The sequence below is a fragment of the Mus musculus genome, chromosome 13 (genome assembly GCF_000001635.26).
Source record: "Mus musculus strain C57BL/6J chromosome 13, GRCm38.p6 C57BL/6J".
NCBI classification, from domain to species: domain Eukaryota; kingdom Metazoa; phylum Chordata; class Mammalia; order Rodentia; family Muridae; genus Mus; species Mus musculus.
In genome coordinates this window covers 10,657,608-10,680,496 of record NC_000079.6, presented here as the reverse complement: position 1 = coordinate 10,680,496, position 22,889 = coordinate 10,657,608, and the positions used below count along the sequence as shown (strand labels likewise).

Genomic DNA, 22,889 nt, shown 5'->3' with positions numbered 1-22,889 from the left:
TGAACATAAAGCAAGACTGAAGAAAATAAATGGTGAGAAAAAAGGCTAAAGTGAGCCAGCTTTATCCTGGGAAGCTAGCATGGATATATACTCCTCTCCACCTACTCTCTTGTCAAAGTCTTACAAAAATATCAGTGGTAATGAAAAAATGAAAACCAAGCATGTGACAGCCATCTTGGGCTAGAAATATGCTTAAGACAGAACCAGCTTCAACCCAAGCCCTTTCTGAAGCCTATAGAGGTAGCCATGATCATAGCCAACTAGGCAGAGAGAAGACTCCCAAAGCCCACATATCTTATGTTCTGAATTAACTTTCCTTTTTCTTTAGTTAGTTCACCACCCTCTTCCTAGCACAGTTCCTCTCCAGGCATGTTAGAGTAAAAGGGTATGATTTAAATATAAATGACTTGATTTCTGATTCCACTATATATTAAAAACAAGCAAAAGGCTGGGGTTCCCATTGTCTTTATTACATATATGTACTTCCATTTGTGATGTGGGTTTTTTTTGGGGGGAGTAATGTAAATGCCATTGCCCATATGTAGATGTCAGAGGACAGCTTGTACAGATTGGTTCTCTCCTTCATCAGGTAGGATTCAAGGATCATACTCTGGAAGTCAGGATTAGGAGTAAGCCTCTTTACCCCCTGAATCATCTCTCTGGTCCAGAACATCATATCTTCATTTACAAAATTCTGTTAGACATGAGACTTTCAAAGATTCATTTTATGATTAAATGAGAGGTCACAAAGTCAGTAGCTTCTCTGTCCTCCATTTCTGACATGACTGCTTAACCACAGTCCCTAAAGCAGACCATTCAATGGATCGTTGACAGAAATCTCTAACAATGTAGACCAAGCATTCTTCCTTCGATTATCTAGGACATTTTGTTATAGTAACCGAGTGTTAAATAGAGCATATGAATTTAGATACACCTAATCATAGAAAAGCCATAGTAAACCTATGACCAGTTTACCTACACAGGGCATCTGTCATGAGTAAAGTTGCTCTAGATGAGTTGCTAAGTATTGGGTGAGTAAATGGGAGATCTATACCATATATGTGCACTGGAGAAGATTTTATGGACACTGTCAATTACTCTTCAGCTTTCGAATGGTACAGCACCCTGGTAAGTTACCCATGTTCCAATTGATGGCCACACCCAATAGTACATGAATAACACACTTTGAACTTAACTTCTTTTTTTATTATTTAAATAAAGAGGGCAAAATGTTGAGTGGGTTGACTATGAGGGATAAATCTGGAAGGAGTTGGAGGAGTAAGTTGAATATAATCAAAATACACTGAAAAAAGTTCTGAAAAAACTAATAAAATAAAATTTTTAATATTTATTTATTTATCTTATGTATATGAGTACACTGTAGCTGTACAGATGGTTGTGAGCCATCATGTGGTTGCTGGGAATTGAACTCAGGACCTCTCCTCACCCTGGCCCCACAATTTATCTATTATTATATGTAAGTACACTGTAGCTGTCTTCTGACACACCAGAAGAGGTCATCAGATCTTATTATGGATAGTTGTGAGCTGCCACGTAGTTTCTGGGATTTGAACACAGGATCTTTGGAAGAGCAGTCAGTGTTCTTAACTGCTGAGCCATCTCACCAGCCCAAAAATAAATTTCTATTTTTAAAGTATTGTTTCATTACTAATAGCTTTCTGTATTATTTTACAATCTTTTAAATTTTTTGACTTCTCACTGTTCTCAAGTACTGTTGCATGTAATGACATGAACATTGCTGTTAGTATTTTGAGTGTCCAAACAATTTGTAGTAGAATAATGAAATTTCTTATCAAAGCGCAGCTTCATAGCTCGTTAATTTTACTCTCTTAAACGTCAAAAGAGTTTCCATTTTTTTCTAGCAATTTTGGCAAATATTTTGGTCAGTTCCTTTTCATGCCATTCATACTGAAGTACAGAAAACCTAGTTCCACAATGAAAACACTTCAACTACACCCACAACTACAGTCAGTGGGAAATTACCACACTCACTATATTAACACCCATACCTTTAAACAATTGAAAGCAGCAGTAACATAGACTCTTCTCTGGATGTGGTATCACTATTAAACCACAAGACCCAGAAGACTCAATTAAATCAATAACAACCTTTCTACTTGTGTAGCCTCGGAGTGATGGTTTTGTAGGGAAGTCTCAGAGAGCCAGTGAGTTAGAACTGAACATCTCAGAACAACACGCACAGTCTACTTTCTAGACGTACTTTTCCCAGAAAACTTGTTTAAATGATTCCATGTTCTCTGCTTATATAAGGAAATACATTTTTACAACTTTGTGCTTGAAGTGTTAACAGACAACACTTTTCAGAAACAAGTTTTGTTTCATTTTTCCTCATCAGACTGATGTTGCTGTGAAAAAGATGACATTTTAGGAAATGTTGGAAAGGAACTGTGTGGCTCACTGCAAACTATAAGTCAAGGAATATTCTAGGTTTCAGGAGACTCATATATGAGCACCTGGCATCTGCTTTTTATATGACCTGTGCATTTCCTTTACTGAATTTCTAAATGTCTTCCTTTGTTGGTTATTTCAAGTCCACACAATTAATCTTTAGGTGATTACAGTATGAATTTACAACTTCTATTGTGCAGATATGGAGAAGATAGCAAACATGGAAATGACTCAACTCTTTGATTTTCCAAATACATGCATATCTGATTTATGATTATTGCAATATTTTATCAATTTTTAGTTTTTTCCCTTTAGTGTACATATAATTTTTTTTCAAAATGGACCCAAGAGTTAGTCTGTTCTAATTGGGAATTAATATATTTTGTTTCAGACATTGAATTACACTTGGAAAGAAGAAGTCAACTTATTGAAACATGTCAGTTCCAGCTGGACTTTAGTGGTTCTGTGGCTTGAGGTCTGGTCTCTCTCAGAGGCACCCGACCACACAGCAGAGGCTTGACTATGTCATGGTTTCTGTCCATTCTGAGTCCCATTCACTCATGAGTATATGGGGGAAATCTCTACAGTTAGATTCATTTGATTTCACAACATAAACTGGAAAGTTTTCTCCACCAAACTACCATGCTAGGCTTGTGGTTAAATCTTAACAATTTCTATTAACCTTAAGTTTTAAGAATAAGAGCCACAAAATAGAGTTTTATATTAGAGATGCATAGGGACATCTCAAGTTGATTAATGTGGGCAGCCATTCAAAAAATTTACATATTATACATTGTATCTGTTTATTGAGAAAGAACTCTGGCCTCTGCTGCTGTAACATCTTTCTGCGCTTAGGTTGCTTTGTGTGTGGTTATATATAATTAATCTGGCTTGATGTTTATAGAGAGGTCTCAGTGATTACTGTTAATGATCAGTACAAGACAAGGCCACCCTATGGCACTGATGTGTTTGGATAAAGGAAAGATCCCTTATAGAAGGGTCCTGTGTAAACATTGGCAAAATATGAAGGTGACCCAAGCCATGCAAAATTATGGTCAAATGCCACTGTCCTTGATGATAGGAATGGTGGCATTCCCGCTGTCAGTCACAGCCTAACCCATCTCTGCCTCCATCTTCCACATACAGCTTAGCAGTCATGGACTTATCCACACTTCATGACCACAAAGCCCAGAACAAATCCCCATTGTAAGCTCTACCCTAAACCTGATGGCACATATCAAGGGCTTACAGGTAAATCCCAAGACCATTTTATCAGGGTGCCTTCTCCATCACCAAGACACTCAGTCAACAGACTTCATTTTCAGAGTATTTCTGGTGTGTTTTGTCTCAAATTTACTGAAAACAGGATATAGCAAAGGGAGCCAATATACTGCATCTGCTAAACAGCCCACTGGATGCAGAGCACACTGGGAATCCACAGATCCTGATGTGCTGAAAGTGAGCATCATAGAATGGGAAAAGGTTATGTTTGTTTTGGGACTTCATTTTCTTTCTGGGGTGAGGAAGACATTTAACAGAGGCATTGAATTTGGTTAGGAAAATGCTTGCTAGTAGTATGCAGACAGCCCTGGGTTTGATTCCTACATAAACTAGGATTGGTGTTACATACCCATAATCGCAATCCTCATCTGTGAAGGCAGGAATCAGAAGTTTAGAGTCAACTTCAGCTACATGGGGAGTTAGAGACCAGAATGGACTATATAGCTCCTGCCTTAAATAAATAACAGAAACAGAAACAGAACTCCATTAAAGTGTGATTTTTTTCCATTTGAAGAAATGATGTTCCTTTTACAATGATTTCTAGAAAAAAAAATATATATATACTAAAGAAATAGCTATTTATGATCTATCTGTGTATCATCCAAGTAAGGTCTCAGTAAACTTATTTGAAGTGAAATTGAAATTATAATGGTTTTATTGGATCAGAAATTAATAGCATGTTTAAGCCCCATGGGACAAAGCTAAACCATTTCCTTCTGTTGTAGAGAACATTTCTTGGAAGACAGTTACATTGGTCATTCATTGTTTTTATTATTTGTAAATTTTATGCATGTGTATGTGTTTTGATTAACTCTGCCCTCCATCCCCTCACTTCCCATTTCTCTCTTTATCTCCCCACTATGTTTTCCTTCCAACTTCATGTTCTTAAAAAATAACTCTATTATTTATTTATTTTTTAATTTTATTTATTTTTCCTCTAAGTGCACGAATATTTTGCCTGTATATGTGTGTCTGTTGCCAAAGGATAGTCAGAAGAAGGCATCGGGTCCCCTGGAACTGGGTTTACAGACAGTTGTGAGCCCCATGAACATGCTGGGGATTAAACTTGGGTCCTTAGGAAGAACAGGCAATGCTATTGATCGATCTCTCCAGCACACACATACACACACACCACCACCACCTTATCTCAACCACTCTACATCCATTCATTGCAATGGAAAAGAGGTTTTTTTTTTTTTTTTTTTTTTTTAGATAGAAATAGGGAAAGTTAAACAGCTTCCTGAAATTGGGCTGGGGATACACTCGAGTTTTATAGTATGCACAAAATATTTAATGATTGCATGCAAATCATAGTTAGAACATAATGAAACAGCACAGCTCTATCTTCTCACCTAGAAAGCTGGCATTATAATCTTAGTTCTTATCACAGAGTCACTAAGCAGATTAAGTGTAATGATGTACTCAAAGTACTTAAAATAGTCTTACCATAAAATAAATACATATCTTTTCTCGTTGCTAGTCACCTCTAACAAGACAGTGATAACATATATTTATAAACTCTCAGTTGTATTGTATTGCACAAAGACAAAACTATCAAAATCCACACTGCCTAAAGGCAGGGTCAGTGGAAATTGGGTCACTCCATACAGAAATATTCTAGTTCAGACAAGGATGTGTTTCATCTAGGGGGTTCCTCATCTGATATAGCTGTTGCTGCTAGAGAATGGGAAATCTTGAGCACAAGAACATGCCTGTATAAGAATATCGTTTAAGAAAAGCATTGGTGCTAGCCTAAGCCAAAACATTAGAAGAATGTGACAGGCACCATGAGCAGGATCCTTTCCTGAAGGAGCCCAGCTCCCTAAAGGCCTCACTGGAGCATTTAGACTTTCACAGTTTTAGAAATTTGTTTCTGTTGCCTCCTTTCATCCTTGTGTTTGCAGATATTTTATGGCCTCCAAACTCTTCTCAAACTGTAACCCTAGCCTTAACAACACAAAGAGAACTACAGAGACTAAAATTTACTGACCAACAAAGGACAAAAAGTGATCCTCACCATTGGCCAGCTTGCACATTTTAAAATTTCATTTTTCAATGCTGGGGATGTAAAATTAGAAGCTATAGAGGAACTAATCAGTGAGAGAAGTGTGAAAATTATTTGACAAGGTTTATTACTGTTAGGAACAATTCTCAAAGTGAGTTTTCATTAAGCGCCAGGCAGCATATTTAAAGATTCTTACCAACGCTACACATAGAAGTTGAGACTATCAAAGAAGGTAGAAGGTTCACTGAAGAATTAACAGAATTCAATTTAGAATCAAGAACACAAACACTTGCCTAGTGAGTTACTTTTTCAATAAAATAGCTACTCACCACAGCCTGTAACAGTAGCTCCAAGAGATTTGAAACCTCTTCTGGCCTCTGTTGGTACTGCACTAAAGTGGCACAAATTCACATAGACATACACTTATATTTTTAAAGAATAAAATCTCATGTGTAAAAAATATAAAACTTCCTATATTATGTTAGAATTATCCTCTATAAGAGAAATTATTATAACAAGATTTTTACTCTACTTGAGGCCCACTGTAGCAAGTTGAAATGCTTATAGATTTTACTTAGCTAATATTTTATGAATTCAGATAACTAAAATCACAAACAAGGATTGAAGAGCTGTCTTTGTTAGTAATAGTACTTGTCATGAAGCCTGATCAGCTGAGCTTAATTTCCCAGTGCCTACATGGTGAAAAGAGAGGACCAATCCCCATAAGTTATATTCTGACTTCAATATGTCCTTCATGAGTCATACATGAGAAAGTATACACAAAAATATAACTAAATAACTAAATTAATTAATTAATTATTTAAAATTCAAAGTGTTGAAGATAAACATACATAGTGTATGCTCAGAAATTTTGAAACTAAGAGAGTCATTCTGAAAAATAAATCAGTATATAAGGCATTACTTTGGCCTCACCTTATTTATGATTTATACAGGATGATGAGATCCAGAGCACTCAGGTTGAGAATATCAGGTTCATCTAAAGTCTGTAAAAGCAAAAGAATGAAAAAATATTATCTCTAGAGATACTATAACTTAGACGGAGATTTTATTAGGAAAATCTTCCTCTATAATCTTCTGGATTGTAATCTATCATAAGAAATTGTGGTCTTGTATATGAAAATGTACTAGGTCATTCCTGGTTAGAAAGCTTCTAATGTGGTCTCATAATCAATATAAAAAGCAGTAGACTAAAATCTTGTGAATGGGAAAAATTCATGGAAAGTTGTGAGAAGGCAGAAGAATCCTCTACCAATGAATAACAGTGTTTAGATGGGACTTTGATACATTAGTGACTTTCTTGGACTTTCCTAATATATTTTCATTAAAGGAAGATACAAATATTTGAGAATATAGCAAGATGCCTATTCTAGGTAACACATATGTATATATTTTTTTCTGAATTTAGAAAAGCAGTCATGAAGTAAACTCTTTGATGCCGTCTTCTTTACTTCTGTCAACAGAAAGGCACATGTTCCATGTGGCCAAGCGAAGTTGTAGGGCCTGGGGCTGGAGTTGCAGCTCAGTGCTAGCTTATGTGGAGTCCTGGATTCAATCACCAGCACTAGAAACCTTAAAACAAGTCAACATTGTTGAGTATTAAAAATCAGATAAACAGAGTTTACAAATATGGTCAGTAAGTAACAGCACTGGCCATGCAAGCACTGAGACCATAGTTTTGATCCCAGTCCCAATGCAACAGATGTTAGGTGTGGTCCTATGCATACTCAGAGCCTCAGCACTGATCAGGGTATAGCTAGAGGATCAATAGTGCTTGCCAGACACTAGCCTAACTAAAAAAAGAAGAAAAAAATCAAACAAACACACAAAACATGAACTCAGTTCAGGAAGAGACCCTGACTCAAAGAAATTAAAAAGAGGATGCCAGATGCTGCCTCTGACCTTCTCACGTACTCATAAGCTTATTTATAAACATAGACACATCATTCACTTAGATTCTCTCTCTCTCTTTCTCTCTCTTTTTCATAGGCTTAAAATTTTCAAAATCTACTTGAACTAAGGTTCTTAAAGGCTTCAACCTCCCTCCTAGCCAACCAACCAAATGTAGGGGAAAAGAAAAGTTGATAGGAAATGGGGGATTTGAAGCTGTTTATAAGTAGTTCTTTGTGGGTAATTCCAATATTCATTGTCAGGATATCAGCAGTCCAGTCCAAAATCAGTAGCAGCGGCTTGATCCAAAAGAAAATACAAGGATCTACCAAATTGGCACAAGTCTGTGGAAGCAGCAAGAAGCAGCTGAAATACCACAAGTAGTTTTCTGGCACATTTCTCTCTATGATGTTATGACAAGTAAGCAAAGATGAGAAAAATGTTGCAAGGCAATCCAATGCAAGAGCATCATCAGCAAAGACCAATGAAGCCTTACAAGGTGAACAAATGCAAAAGAGTCCTCTCACTTGCTTTGGGGTTATTTTCTATTTAAACATTATAGGCCCTCTCAAGTGTTTACTCCAGCAAAACATCACATGCTCTTTCACAAGACAGCTTCCAGAAAAACACCAGGTATCTGTTCCAGAAAAACATCTTCTCTTGTGTCTGCTTCAGCAAAATATCCTCTCATAAGACGACTTCTAGTAAAATATCACACAATAAAACCAAATTTCCAAGGAAATCAGAAACTTCTCTCCTCCCCTCTCAAAACTTCAGGCTAATGAATACAGAATACAGTACAATCTAACCAAGGGAAAAGAAGTCTAAAGGAACAGACCTCTGGCTCAGCCTCAGGAGCACCAGGTGCCACCTTGGTTCCAGGACTCTGCCGAACTTAGGAAATTAGTCTGAACAGGTGAGAGGGTGCACCACAGAACCGGACAGCTTCTGGAACAGGCAGAGGCACAGAGCCGCTGAGGCAGCACCCTTTGCCGGCCACAGACTGCCAGCCACCGTCCGGACCAGAGGACAGGTGTCCGCCTGGCTCGGAAGCCCTCAGCCTCAGGAGCAGCAGGCGCCACCTTGGTTCCGGGACTCTGCCGAACTTAGGAATTTAGTCTGCACAGGTGAGAGTCTGCACCACAGAAGCTGACAGCTTCTGGGACCTGCCAAAGCAACACAGCTTCTGAGAAAGGTCCTGTTTTGGGCCTTCTTCTTCGGCCAGGAGGAGGTCCAAACACAAGATATCTGCGCACCTTCCCTGTAAGAGAGCTTGCCAGCAGAGAGTGCTCTGAGCACTGAAACTCAGAGGAGAGAATCTGTCTCCCAGGTGTGCTGATAGACAGTAACAGAATCACGAGAAGAACAATCTCTAAACAGAGTCAACTATAACAACTAACTCCAGAGATTACCAGATGGCGAAAGGTAAACGTAGGAATCTTACTAACAGGAACCAAGACCACTCACCATCATCAGAACCCAGCACTCCCACTTCGCCCGGTCCAGGGCACCCCAACACACCCGGAAACCTAGACCCAGATTTAAAAGCATATCTCATGATGATGGTAGAGGACATCAAGAAGGACTTTAATAACTCACTTACAGAAATACAGGAGAACACAGCTAAAGAGTTACAAGTCCTTAAAGAAAAACAGGAAAACACAATCAAACAGGTAGAAGTCCTTACAGAAAAAGAGGAAAAAACATCCAAACAGGTGATGGAAATGAACAAAACCATACTAGACGTAAAAAGGGAAGTAGACACAATAAAGAAAACTCAAAGTGAGGCAACACTGGAGATAGAAATCCTAGGAAAGAAATCTGAAACCATAGATTCGAGCATCAGCAACAGAATACAAGAGATGGAAGAGAGAATCTCAGGTGCAGAAGATTCCATAGAGAACATCGGCACAACAATCAAAGAAAATGGAAAATTCAAAAATATCCTAACTCAAAATATCCAGGAAATCCAGGACACAATGAGAAGACCAAACCTACGGATAATAGGAGTGGATGAGAATGAAGATTTTCAACTCAAAGGTCCAACAAACATCTTCAACAAAATTATTGAAGAAAACTTCCCAAATCTAAAGAAAGAGAAGCCTATGAACATACAAGAAGCCTACAGAACTCCAAATAGACTGGACCAGAAAAGAAATTCCTCCGGACACATAATAATCAGAACAACAAATGCACTAAATAAAGATAGAATATTAAAAGCAGTAAGGGAGAAAGGTCAAGTAACATATAAAGGAAGGCCTATCAGAATTACACCAGACTTTTCACCAGAGACTATGAAAGCCAGAAGAGCCTGGACAGATGTTATACAGACACTAAGAGAACACAAATTCCAGCCCAGGCTACTATACCCAGCCAAACTCTCAATTACCATAGATGGAGAAACCAAAGTATTCCACGACAAAACCAAATTCACACATTATCTCTCCACGAATCCAGCCCTTCAAAGGATAATAACAGAAAAAAACGAATACAAGAACAGGAACAATGCCCTAGAAGAAACAAGAAGGTAATCCCTCAACAAACCTAAAAGAAGACAGCCACAAGAACAGAATGCCAACTTTAACAACAAAAATAACAGGAAGCAACAATTACTTTTCCTTAATATCTCTTAATATCAATGGTCTCAACTCCCCAATAAAAAGACATAGACTAACAAACTGGCTACACAAATAAGACCCAACATTTTGCTGCTTACAGGAAACTCATCTCAGAGAAAAAGATAGACACTACCTCAGAATGAAAGGCTGGAAAACAATTTTCCAAGCAAATGGTATGAAGAAACAAGCTGGAGTAGCCATCCTAATATCTGATAAGATTGACTTCCAACCCAAAGTCATCAAAAACGACAAGGAGGGGCACTTCATTCTCATCAAAGGTAAAATCCTCCAAGAGGAACTATCAATTCTGAATATCTATGCTCCAAATACAAGGGCAGCCACATTCATTAAAGAAACTTTAGTAAATCTCAAAGCACACATTGCACCTCACACAATAATAGTGGGAGACTTCAACACACCACTTTCACCAATGGACAGATCATGGAAACAGAAACTAAACAGGGACACAGTGAAACTAACAGAAGTTATGAAACAAATGGATCTGACAGATATCTACAGAACATTTTATCCTAAAACAAAAAGATATACCTTCTTCTCAGCACCTCATGGTACCTTCTCCAAAATTGACCACATAATAGGTCACATATCAGGCCTCAACAGATTCAAAAATATTGAAATTTTCCCATGCATCCTATCAGATCACCATGCACTAAAGCTGATCTTCAATAACAACATAAATAGTAGAAAGCCAACATTCACGTGGAAACTGAACAACACTCTTCTCAATGATACCTTGGTCAAGGAAGGAATAAAGAAAGAAATTAAGGACTTCTTAGAGTTCAATGAAAATGAAGCCACTTCATACCCAAACTTATGGGACACAATGAAAGCATTTCTAAGAGGAAAATTCATAGTTCTGAGTGCCTCCAAAAAGAAACTAGAGAGAGCATGCATTAGCAGCTTGACAACACACCTAAAAGCTCTAGAACAAAAGGAAGCAAATTCACCCAAGAGGAGTAGAAGACAGGAAATAATCAAACTCAGAGGCGAAATCAACCAAGTGGAAACAAGAAGAACTATTCAGAGAATCAACCAATCAGGGAGCTGGTTCTTTGAGAAAATCAACAAGAAAGACAAACCCTTAGCCAGACTCACTAGAGGGCACAGGGAAAGCATTCTAATTAACAAAACCAGAAATGAAAAGGGAGACATAACAACAGATCCCGAAGAAATCCAAAACACCATCAGATCCTTCTACAAAAGGCTATACTCAACAAAACTGGAGAACCTGGATGAAATGGACAAGTTTTGAGACAGATACCAGGTACCAAAGTTGAATCAAGATCAGGTTAATGATCTAAACAGCCCGATATCCCCCAAAGAAATAGAAGCAGTCATTAATAGTCTCCCAACCAAAAAAAGCCCAGGACCAGATGGGCTTACTGCAGAGGTCTGTCAGACCTTCAAAGAATATCTAATTCCAGTTCTTCACAAACTATTCCACAAAATAGAAACAGAAGGTACTCTACCCAACTCATTCTATGAAGCCACAATTACTCTGATACCTAAACCACAAAAAGACCCCACAAAGTTAGAGAACTTCAGACCAATATCCCTTATGAATATTGATGCAAAAATCCTCAATAAAGTTCTTGCTAACCGAATCCAATAACATATCAAAACAATCATCCATCCTGACCAAGTTGTTTTCATCCCAGGGATGCAGGGATGGTTCAATATATGGAAATCCATCAATGTAATCCAGTATATAAACAAACTCAAAGACAAAAACCACATGAACATCTCGTTAGATGCTGAGAAAGCATTTGACAAAATCCAACACCCATTCATGATAAAAGTCTTGGAAAGATCAGGAATTCAAGGCCCATACCTAAACATGATAAAAGTAATCTATAGCAAACCAGTAGCCAGCATCAAAGTAAATGGTGAGAAGCTTGAATCAATCCCACTAAAATCAGGGACTAGACAAGGCTGTCCACTCTCTCCCTACCTATTCAACATTGTACTTGAAGTCCTAGCCAGAGAAATTAGACAACAAAAGGAGATCAAGGGGATACAAATTGGAAAGGAAGAAGTCAATTTATCATTTTTTGCAGATGATATGATAGTATATATAAGTGACCCTAAAAATTCCACCAGAGAACTCCTAAACCTGATAAACAGCTTCGGTGAAGTAGCTGGATATAAAATTAACTCAAACAAGTCAATGGCCTTTCTCTACACAAAGGACAAACAGGCTGAGAAAGAAATTAAGGAAACAACAGCCTTCTCAATAGCCACAAATAATATAAAATACCTAGGCATGACTCTAACTAAGGAAGTGAAAGATCTGAATGACAAGAACTTCAAGTCTTTGAAGAAAGAAATTAAAGAAGATCTCAGAAGATGGAAAGATCTCCCATGCTCATGGATCGGCAGGATCAATATAGTAAAAATGGCTATCTTGCCAAAAGCAATCTACAGATTCAATGCAATCCCCATCAAAATTCCAACTCAATTCTTCAACGAATTAGAAAGGGCAATCGGCAGATTCATCTGGAATAACAAAAAACCTAGGATAGCAAAAACTCTTCTCAAGGATAAAAGAACCTCTGGTGGAATCACCATGCCCGACCTAAAGATGTACTACAGAGAAATTGTGATAAAAATTGCATGGTACTGCTATAGTGACAGACAAGTAGACCAATGGAACAGAATTGAAGACCCAGAGATGAACCCACACACCTATGGTCACTTGATCTTTGACAAGGGAGCTAAAACCATCCAGTGGAAAAAAGACAGCATTTTCAACAAATGGTGCTGGCACAACTGGCTGTTATCATGTAGAAGATTTCGAATTGTTCCAGTACTATCTCCTTGTACTAAGATCAAATCTAAGTGGATAAAGGATCTCCACATAAAACCAGAGACACTGAAACTTATAGAGGAGAAAGTAGGGAAAAGCCTCGAAGATATGGGTACAGGGGGAAAATTCCTGAATAGAACAGCAATGGCTTGTGCTGTAAGATCGAGAATCGATAAATGGAACCTCATAAAATTGCAAAGCTTCTGCAAGGCAAAAGACACCGTCAATAAGACAAAAAGACCATCAACAGATTGGGAAAGGATCTTTACCTATCCCAAATCGGACAGGGGACTAATATCCAATATATATAAAGAACTCAAGAAGGTAGACTCCATAAAATCAAATAACCCCATTAAAAAATGGGGCTCAGAGCTGAACAAAGAATTCTCACCTGAGGCATACCGAATGGCAGAGAAGCACCTGAAAAAATGTTCAACATCCTTAATCATCAGGGAAATGCAAATCAAAACAACCCTGAGACTCCACCTCACACCAGTCAGAATGGCTAAGTTGAAAATTCAGGTGACAGCAGATGCTGGCGAGGATGTGGAGAAAGAGGAACACTCCTCCATTGTTGGTGTGATTGCAGGCTTGTACAACCACTCTGGAAATCAGTCTGGCGGTTCCTCAGAAAATTGGAAATAGTACTACCGGAAGATCCAGCAATACCTCTTCTGGGCATATATCCAGAAGATGCCCCAACCAGTAAGAAGGACACATGCTCTACTATGTTCATAGCAGCCTTATTTATAATAGCCAGAGGCTGGAAAGAACCCAGATGCCCCTCAACAGAGGAATGGATACAGAAATTGTGGTACATTTACACAATGGAGTACTACTCAGCTATTAAAAAGAATGAATTTATGAAATTCCTAGCCAAATGGATGGACCTGGAGGGCATCATCCTGAGCGAGGTAACCCAATCACAAAGGAACTCTCACAATATGTACTCACTAATAAGTGGATATTAGCTCAGAAACTTAGGATACCCAAGATATAAGATATAATTTGCTAAACACATTAAACTCAAGAGAACGAAGACCAAAGTGTGGACACTTTGCCCCTTCTTAGAATAGGAAACAAAACACCCATGGAAGGAGTTACAGAGACAAAATTTGGAAGTGTGACGAAAGGATGGACCATCTAGTGATTGCCATATCCAGAGATCCATCCCATGATAAGCTTCCAAAAGCTGACACCATTGCATACACTAGCAAGATTTTGCTGAAAGGACCCATATATAGCTGTGTCTTGTGAGACTATGCCAGGGCCTAGCAAACACAGAAGTGGATGATCACAGTCAGCTATTGGATGGGTCACAAGGCCCCCAATGGAGGAACTAGAGAAAGCACCCAAGGAACTAAAGGGAACTGCAACCCTATAGGTGGAACAACAATATGAACTAAGCAGTACCCCGGAGCTCTTGTCTCTAGCTGCATATGTATCAAAAGATGGCCTAGTCGGCCATCACTGGAAAGAGAGGCCCATTTGACGTGCAAACTTTATATGCCCCAGTACAGGGGAACGCCAGGGCCAAAAAGGGGGAGTGGGTGGGTAGTGGAGTGGGGGTGGGTGGGTATGGGGGACTTTTGGCATAGCATTGGAAATGTAAATGAGCTAAATACCTAATAAAAAATGGAAAAAAAAAGGATCTGACCTCTGCATACATTGAATAAAGAAAGTACTTTAAGGACAAAGCCTCTTCCCCTAGCCTATCATGGTTCCAATGTAATTTGACTTAATGACTGATACTGAGCGATTTCAAACCTCCTAAGTGATGCTCTTTTTACATTTAAAATAACATGACTAGTTCTTTCAGATCATTATAACTCTTATCAATTCAGATCTAAGTCCACTATAGTCATACTCTTTAGTAAGCTGCTATATATTAAACTGGAAATATTACTAAGACAAATTCTATCCTGCTAAGCTTCAGAGAACATTGGTGCAAAAGATACATCAAGTAAAAAGTAACAAAAATCTTGTTACTTTTAGGTAGATTTTTTAAAATTTGAACAAGCTATGTAGAATTCCCTTTTAAGATATTAATAAAGTATTTGGAATAATATGCTTAGTTAATTTTTAAAAGAGAATATTATACAGTCTAAGCTTGTCTCAAACTCCCCAATGTAACTGAGGATCACCTATAATTTTTGATCCACTGAGGGTTGAGACTATAGATGTGTATTAACCTCCCCCAATTTATGAGGTACTGGGAGTTGATCCCTGGGCTTTGTTCATGCTAAGTAAGGACTCTGTCAACTGAGCTACACTCACCCAAGCTATATAATATAAAAATATAAAACTTACCAAGTAATATTTCATATATTTTCCCTTTCATAGTGTACATTTTCAATAGAGTAACATTACCCAATAAACATAAAATACAGAAATACTTGACTGAGGAAGCCTTTGACAAAAATCCAACACTCCTTCATGTTAAAAGTCTTGGAAAGATCAGGAATTCAAGGCACATACCTAAACATAATAAAAGTAATATACAGCAAACCAATAGAAAACAACATCAAATTAAATGAGGAGAAACTTGAAGTTATCCCATTAAAATCAGAGACAAGACAAGGCTGTCAATTCTCTCCCTTTCTATCCAATATAGTACTTGAAGTTGTAGCCAGAGCAATAAGACAACAGAAAGAGATCAAAGGGATACAATTTGGAAAGGAAGAGGTCAAGGTATCACTATCCTCAGATGATACATTAATATACATAACTTACCCAAAAGATTACTATACATAACTTACCCAAAAGTTTACTATACATAACTTGCCAGAGAACTCCTACAGCTAAAAAACAACTTCAGCAAAGTTGCTGGATATAAAATTAACTCAAAGATATCTGTTGCCATTCTTTATACAAATGATAAGTGAGCAGACAAAGAGATTAGAGAAATAACACCTTTCACAATAGCCACAAATAGTATATCTTTGTATAAGTCTAAGCAAGCAAGTAAAAGATCTGTATGACAAGAACTTTAAGTCCCTGAAGAAACAACTCAAAGAAGACCTCGGAAGATGGAAAGATCTTCCATGCTCATGGATTAGCAGTAGTAATATAGTGAAAATGGCCATTTTACCAAAAGCACTCTACAGAGTTAATCCAATCTCCATCACAATACCAGCACAGTTCCTTTACAGACATTGAAAGAACAATTCTCAACTTCATATGGAAAAACATAAACCCAAGATAGACAAAATAATTCTCAACAATAAAAGAACATCTGGAGGAATTACAATCTATGAACTCAACCTGTACTACAGAGCAATAGTGATTTAAAAAAAAAACTGCATGGATTTGGTACAGAGACTGGTAGGTTGATCCAAAGAATATAAACAAAGAGGCAGAGATAAACCAACACACCTATGGATACTTGATCTTTGACAGAGAAGTCAAAACTATACAATGGGAAAAAAGAAAGCATCTCCAACAAGTAGTGCTGGCCTAACAGGCAGTCTGTATGTAAAAGAATGCAAATTGAGCCATATTTGTCATCCTGCACAAAGCTCCAGTCCAAGTGGATCAAGGACCTCAACATAATACTGTATATACTGAATCTAACAGAAGAGAATGTGGGAAATAACCTTGAATGCATTGGCATAGGAAAAAATTTCCTGAACAAAATACCAATGGCTCAAGTGCTAAAATCAATAGGAGAGCAGGTGGGGACGGCGGTGTAGGGGACTTTTGGGATAGCATTTGAAATGTAAATGAAGAAAATACCTTTGTAGCTAAGACAAAAGGATGGACCATCCAGAGACTACCTCACCCAGGATCCATCCCATAATAAGCCACCAAACCCAGACACTATTGCATATGCCAGCGAGATTTTGCTGAAAGGACCCTGATATAGCTATCTCGAGTGAGGCTATGACAGTGCCTGGCAGATACAGAAGTAGATGCTCACGGTCATCTATAGGATGAAACACAGGGCTCCCAATGAAGGAGCTAGTACCTGAGGAGCTAAAGGGGTCTACAACCCTACAAGTGGAACAGCAATATAAACTAACCAGTACCCCCAGAGCTCATGTATCTAGCTGCATATGTAGCAGAAGATGGCCTACTCAGCCATCATTGGGAGAAGAGGCCCCTGGTCTTGCAAACTTTATATGCCCCAGTACAGGGGAATGCCAGGGCCAAGAAGTGGGAGTGGGTGGGTAGGGGAGCAGGGCTGGGGGAGGGTATAAAGAATTTTCGGGATAGCATTTGAAATATAAAGAAAATATCTAATAAAAATAAGAATAAAACAAAAAAAGAAAATATCTAATAAAAAATTGGAAAAAGAAAAAAAGAAATGTAAATTATATAAAAATAAATAAATAAATAAATAAATAAATGATAAATGGGACTTCTTGAAATGGAAGCTTCTACAAGGCAAAGGACACTATCGATAGGACAAAACAGCAACCTAAAGATTGGGAAAATTTCGTCACTAACCCTGTATCACACAGAGGGATAATATCCAAAATATAAAAAGAACTCAAGAAGCTACACTCCAGAAAACATCAAATAACCCATTTTTTAAAGGGGGTACAGAGCTAAGCAGAGAATTCTCAGCAGAAGAATCTCTAATGGCCAAGACGCACTTAAAAATGTTCAATATCTACCTTTCACCAATCAGATTGGCTAAGATAAAAAATTGAAGTGACAATAGATGCTAGTGAGGAAGTGGAGAAAGGGGAACACTCCTCCATTGCTGGTGGGATTGCAAAATTTTGCAACCACTCTGAAAATCAATCTGGTTCCTCAGAAAACTGGAAATAGTTCTACCTGAAGACCCAGCTATACTGTTCCTGGGCATAAACTCAAATGATGCTCAACTATATCACAAGGACACTATGTTCATAGCAGCCTTATTGACAATATCCAGAAACTTGAAGCAATCTAGAAGTCCCTCAACTGATAGTTTGATACAGAAAATGTGGTTCAATTACACAGTGGAGTACTATTCCACTATTAAAGACAAGGGCATCATGAATTTTTCAGGCAAATGAATGGAACTAGAAAATATCATCCAGAGTGAGATAATTCAGACCCAAAAGGACATGCAATGTAGGTACTCATTGACAAGTGGATGCTAGCCAAAAAGTACAGAATACCTAGCATACAACTGACAGACTTATAAAAAGTTTAACACAAAGGAAAGCACAAGTCAGGCCGCCACCAATCAAAGAGCATACACAGGCTGGTCCAAGATCCCTAGCATATATATATAGCAAAGGGTTGTCTTGTCTAGCCACAGTGGGAGAGGATGTGCCTAATCCTGTAGAGACTTGATGCCTCAGGGTGGAGAATATCAAGGGTGCTCCTTCCCAAAGGCAAAGGGGAGGGGAGATGGTGAGTAAGAACTCTGTGAGGGGGAACTAAGAGGGGAGCAACCTTTGGGATGTAAGTAAATAAAATAATTTTTTAAAAGAAAAAGTACTAAAAAAAAAAGCAGATTTAAGATATACTTTTCAGTACAACCAATTTAGCTTATCCCTGACTAGCTTATAAATAAATGAGATTTAGAATGTGGTTATTATTATTATTATTATTATTATTATTATTATTATTATTATTAGGTTTTAAAAATTAAGGGGGGAATCATCCCTAATCTACTGTAATCTAATCTACTTGCTGGCCTGGTTACATCCCCAGCAGTGTACTCCAGACACTGCTGTCTCTCCTGGCCACGTGCTCATGGATCATCTCCCCTCATGGAGGCTTCCTCCTCTCCTCTTGTTTTTCTTCCTTCTCTTATTGGTCTTTCCTCTCTCCTCTCTCTTCTCTGCCCCCAACACCCACCCATCTCTAATCCCTCCTGTAATTGTCTGTAGCCAGTTTTATTTGACCAATAGTTTTAAATCAAGAAACATGGTTTGTACAATAAAAGCTTGTAAATGTGAGAATTCACTCATAGGTCTAGACCTTCAGGTACAAAATTTAGTATTACAATACATAGCAGCAGACCAAACCTCAACAATACTAATGTAGGATGGTTGCCAAGGTATATTACTGAATAATAAGAAACATTTTGAGCATTTTGTGATAGTCTAACTATACAAACATCTTTGTCCCTCATAATACCTCATAATCTTGGCATGTAAACAGTTTTGTAAATATGTATGCAATATTTATACATGCAAATGCATTTGGATCAAATCCACCATCCATTCCCTCCTCTCCAATTTCACCAGTATTCCTGCCTTTTCACACCCAATATTCTCTCTGTCTTTCTCCTCTCTCTCTTTCTCCTATCATTGAGTCCTTTTATCATTATCTAAATGTGGAGCAATTTACTGGAGCATGGACTCTATCTACCTCACTGCGAAGGATCAGCTCCAGCTTGGAGAGGTGTTTCTGAGAGAAGAGGTGTTTGAGAGCATCAAAAACTAATGACTCAAAGTCAATTATAAGGTACATGCTGATAGCCTGTGGTTTTTTTCAAGACAGCTTTCTCTGGATATCTATAGAAAGCACATTCAGATAACTCAGCTCTCACTGACCTAGGACCAGTCTTTTATTTACATATCAATTCAGTTTTATTCCAGGTTCCTTTTTAATTATCTCACAAGTCAGCATTCCACAACCCCAGCCCATCAATTATTAGAAAGACATAGCAAGCACATTTTTTAACCTTGCAAATGAATTCAGAGATCTATGTTCCTTTGAAAGGCCAGACAATAAGTTAGTTCCATAGACTGGATTGTATACCACCCTGAAATCATGACTCCTTAAATCTCTTTATCTTAGTTCTTAGTCTCTTTCTGATACTAGGCTGGCTCATAGTGTCTCTGTTCTTTCAGGTCCATGAGGCTCTTTATACAATTCATATTGAATCCTTATTTTTTGCATAGTTAAGAAATATATTCTAGAACTCATGTTTTCGAAGTTCTTTCCCACAGCCTTAAGGACTGTCCTGAAGGTTGCAGAATTTACCATTTTGCTGAGACATTAGACACACCCTTGACTCCCAGACTTGGGCTGTCTCTGATTATCATGGAGTCATTGCCTTAAAAGGAGGAACATGAAGTAAAACATATATTTTTATACAAACAAGTCTCATGCTTAGCAGCCATCAACACTTATAGAGCCCTACACCCTGATGGCTCTGTTCCAGGTGCAGGAACCATGTACACTCTCCCTTCCACATAGCCGTGCAGGACTTAACACCTCATCCATCATCAGTTGTTTGTGGATTCTCAGATCCTCAGAAAATGGTCGGAGTTAATATCATGATGGAATTTTGCTGGCTTAATCTTACACAGATCTGATGTATGCAGTCTCAGTTGCTATGAGTTAATGTGTACAACGGTCCTTTCATATAAAACAAATACTGCTTTGCTACAGATATCTACACCCTCTAACTCTTACAATTTTTTACCCCATCTGTAACAATGATCTTTGAGCCTTGAGGAGAAAATGTGTGATATTGGAGTCCCACTTAAGCTGAATATTCAACAGTCTTTTATTTCCCGAGTGTTGACTATGTGTATACCTCTGCACAGAGACTCATGAGGCCTCAAGCTCAGGTAAATGACTACAGGCAGTCAGTGGCTAATGAAAGAGTAAAATGAACTTTCTTAAGGCACAAGGTCCACGATACATCATTTAGTGCTAAGGGGTCATCCCTAAACATGGATACATTAGCATAACACTAAAAAGACTCAGTATGCTATGTAATCTAACTCAAAGAATTCTGTATATCCTCTATATACTTGCTCAACAATGTTTATTACTGCTCTATTAACAATAGCCAGGAAACTGAAATAGTGTAGATGTCCATCAACATATGAGTAAATAATTAAAATGTTGTTCATGTGAGCAATGAAATATTACTCAGCTGTAAAGAAAAATTGAATGCCAATTTTAACTGTATAGAACTTCATTGGGTTGTATAGAACAGAACAGGAGTCTGGTTAAATTTGGTGTGTACTCTTTTTACTCATTTTTCAAGATTTTTAAATGATAAAGTTTATGAGATAAAAAATGAAATTACAAAACTTTCAGGAAAATGAATGGAGCTGAAATAATCATTCTAAGTGAGGTAACCCATATCCAGGAAGACCAATATTTCACATTACTTTATATGTAGGTGCTACATCTGAATATTTAGATATGTGTGTTTAAGTTAGAGTACCCATAGGAGTTAGAAAACCAGTAAGGCGTCATAAAGAAGAACAGGTAAAGGGGTAGAGAAAGCTGGTGGAATGCAAGGTAAAGGAGAATAATATAATAGGAAGGGTTAAGTGGGTACGAGTGGGAGGGATATAAGAGGAAGTACTCCAGTGAAAGACAGCTAACACTAAGACCTTTGAAAATACCATATGGTATTTTCAATTGGAAAAGCTTACAGGAGAGAGAGAGAGAGAGAGAAAGAGAGAGAGAGAGAGAGAGAGAGAGAGAGAGAGAGAGAGAGAGAGAGAGAGAGAGAGAGAGAGAGGCAGGTATTAATGGAGTTACCCTGTAAAAGTAACTTCTCCCCAAATATCATGTATTAGTAAATAAATATCCAAGTATGGTATGGGTTATTTCTTTTTGAGTTGTTGGTCAATGAGGTCAGTAAACAGCCCCCAAATTACAGGCCATTTCCATCGGCATTAGTTACTTAAAACATCTCATACTTGATGATAGGACATGGAGAAATGAAGATGATACTGATCTAGAAGATTCATCTCTACTGTCTACCTATCATAATGATAGGTTTAATACATGCTGTAGCTGGTCTTTGCTATTTTGTGGGTTCTTTTTAGTTTCCCCCTTTATCCCTGCTGTTTCACCCCTTAATACTAGATATGAGAAAAATAGAGAGGGAAGAGGAATTAGGAAACCTGAATCTAAATTCTTTCCTTTTGCTTCTTCTCTGGTCATGGCTACTAACAAACCACAACCAATCTCCCTAAAATATCAACAACCATTACACCTATCAGGGTTCTAGCATTTATACACCTCTGAAAAGTTTCAAGAAGTCCAAATATCACACAATTACAGAAGCTATCTGTTGCTGGAAAAACCACACTTCTGCTAGAGCATGGGGCAAATCATAGTCAGCTGCTGCAGATAGTCCAAAGCTGCCCCACATCCCTATAGCTGAGATTAAAATAACAGCATGTTCTTATATTCCTGTGTTTGTTTGTTTGTTTGTTTGTTTGTTTTAAAGAAACCAAAATTCTAGAATTCACAAAGAATGTTACTACAACATGCTACTTGGGGGAGAAAAGTCATCAACACACCCATATGTCAACCCTGTGAGCTATAATAATGACTGACTAGGAAAGGATATGCAGTAATATATTGGTGGTACAAATGTTATGGGGGTGACCAAGCACTTTTTGGATAGATTTCAAGACTACTCCACAAGACAGACCTCAAATATGGTTCCATTAGTTAGGCCAAAAATCTATGGATAGTTAAATCTCAGACCTAAAGGAGCATCTGGTAATATCCTATTAATGTATATAGTATTAAATTGCACCCTAAGTTCTTATTTCTATAACTATAGATTACTGCCTCTCTCAACCTTACTAGGAAGGCTTATTTGGGGGATAGGTGATAATTGTTTACTTTCTGATATAATTCATACCCATTGGAATATAAATGGAATATAAAAATTATATCTCTTAAATGATTAAGTTTAATGGGACTGTTGTTTCCATTCACTAACACGTACTTTTACTGTTCTGACCTCATGGATTCACATGATAAGGGGCCATATTGAAGAGATTCATATAACAAAGCACTGAGGTATGCTTGTGATCAAGGCCCAGGCAGGGCCACAAGTATTTAGTCCAATAGTGGGCATTTTGAGCTTGGTATAGAATTTTTT

At 37.8% G+C, this 22,889-nt stretch overlaps 2 long non-coding RNA genes across 2 annotated transcripts in view; both read right to left on the bottom strand.

Annotated features, from left to right (window-relative positions):
* Positions 1-3,770: 3,770 nt before the first annotated feature.
* Gm40666 lies at positions 3,771-6,108 on the bottom strand. Its single transcript, XR_873124.1, has 3 exons — positions 6,046-6,108; positions 4,061-4,162; positions 3,771-3,882 (listed from the first exon to the last, which is right to left on the bottom strand). It is a non-coding gene; the product is annotated as a predicted gene, 40666 (long non-coding RNA).
* A 541-nt stretch (positions 6,109-6,649) lies between these two features.
* The window catches only part of Gm26861, a 314,369-nt gene continuing 298,129 nt past the window's right edge, over positions 6,650-22,889 (bottom strand). Inside the window, exon 7 of the long non-coding RNA XR_001780860.2 lies at positions 6,650-6,720. This is a non-coding gene — a long non-coding RNA (predicted gene, 26861). The remainder of the gene's footprint in view (positions 6,721-22,889) is intronic.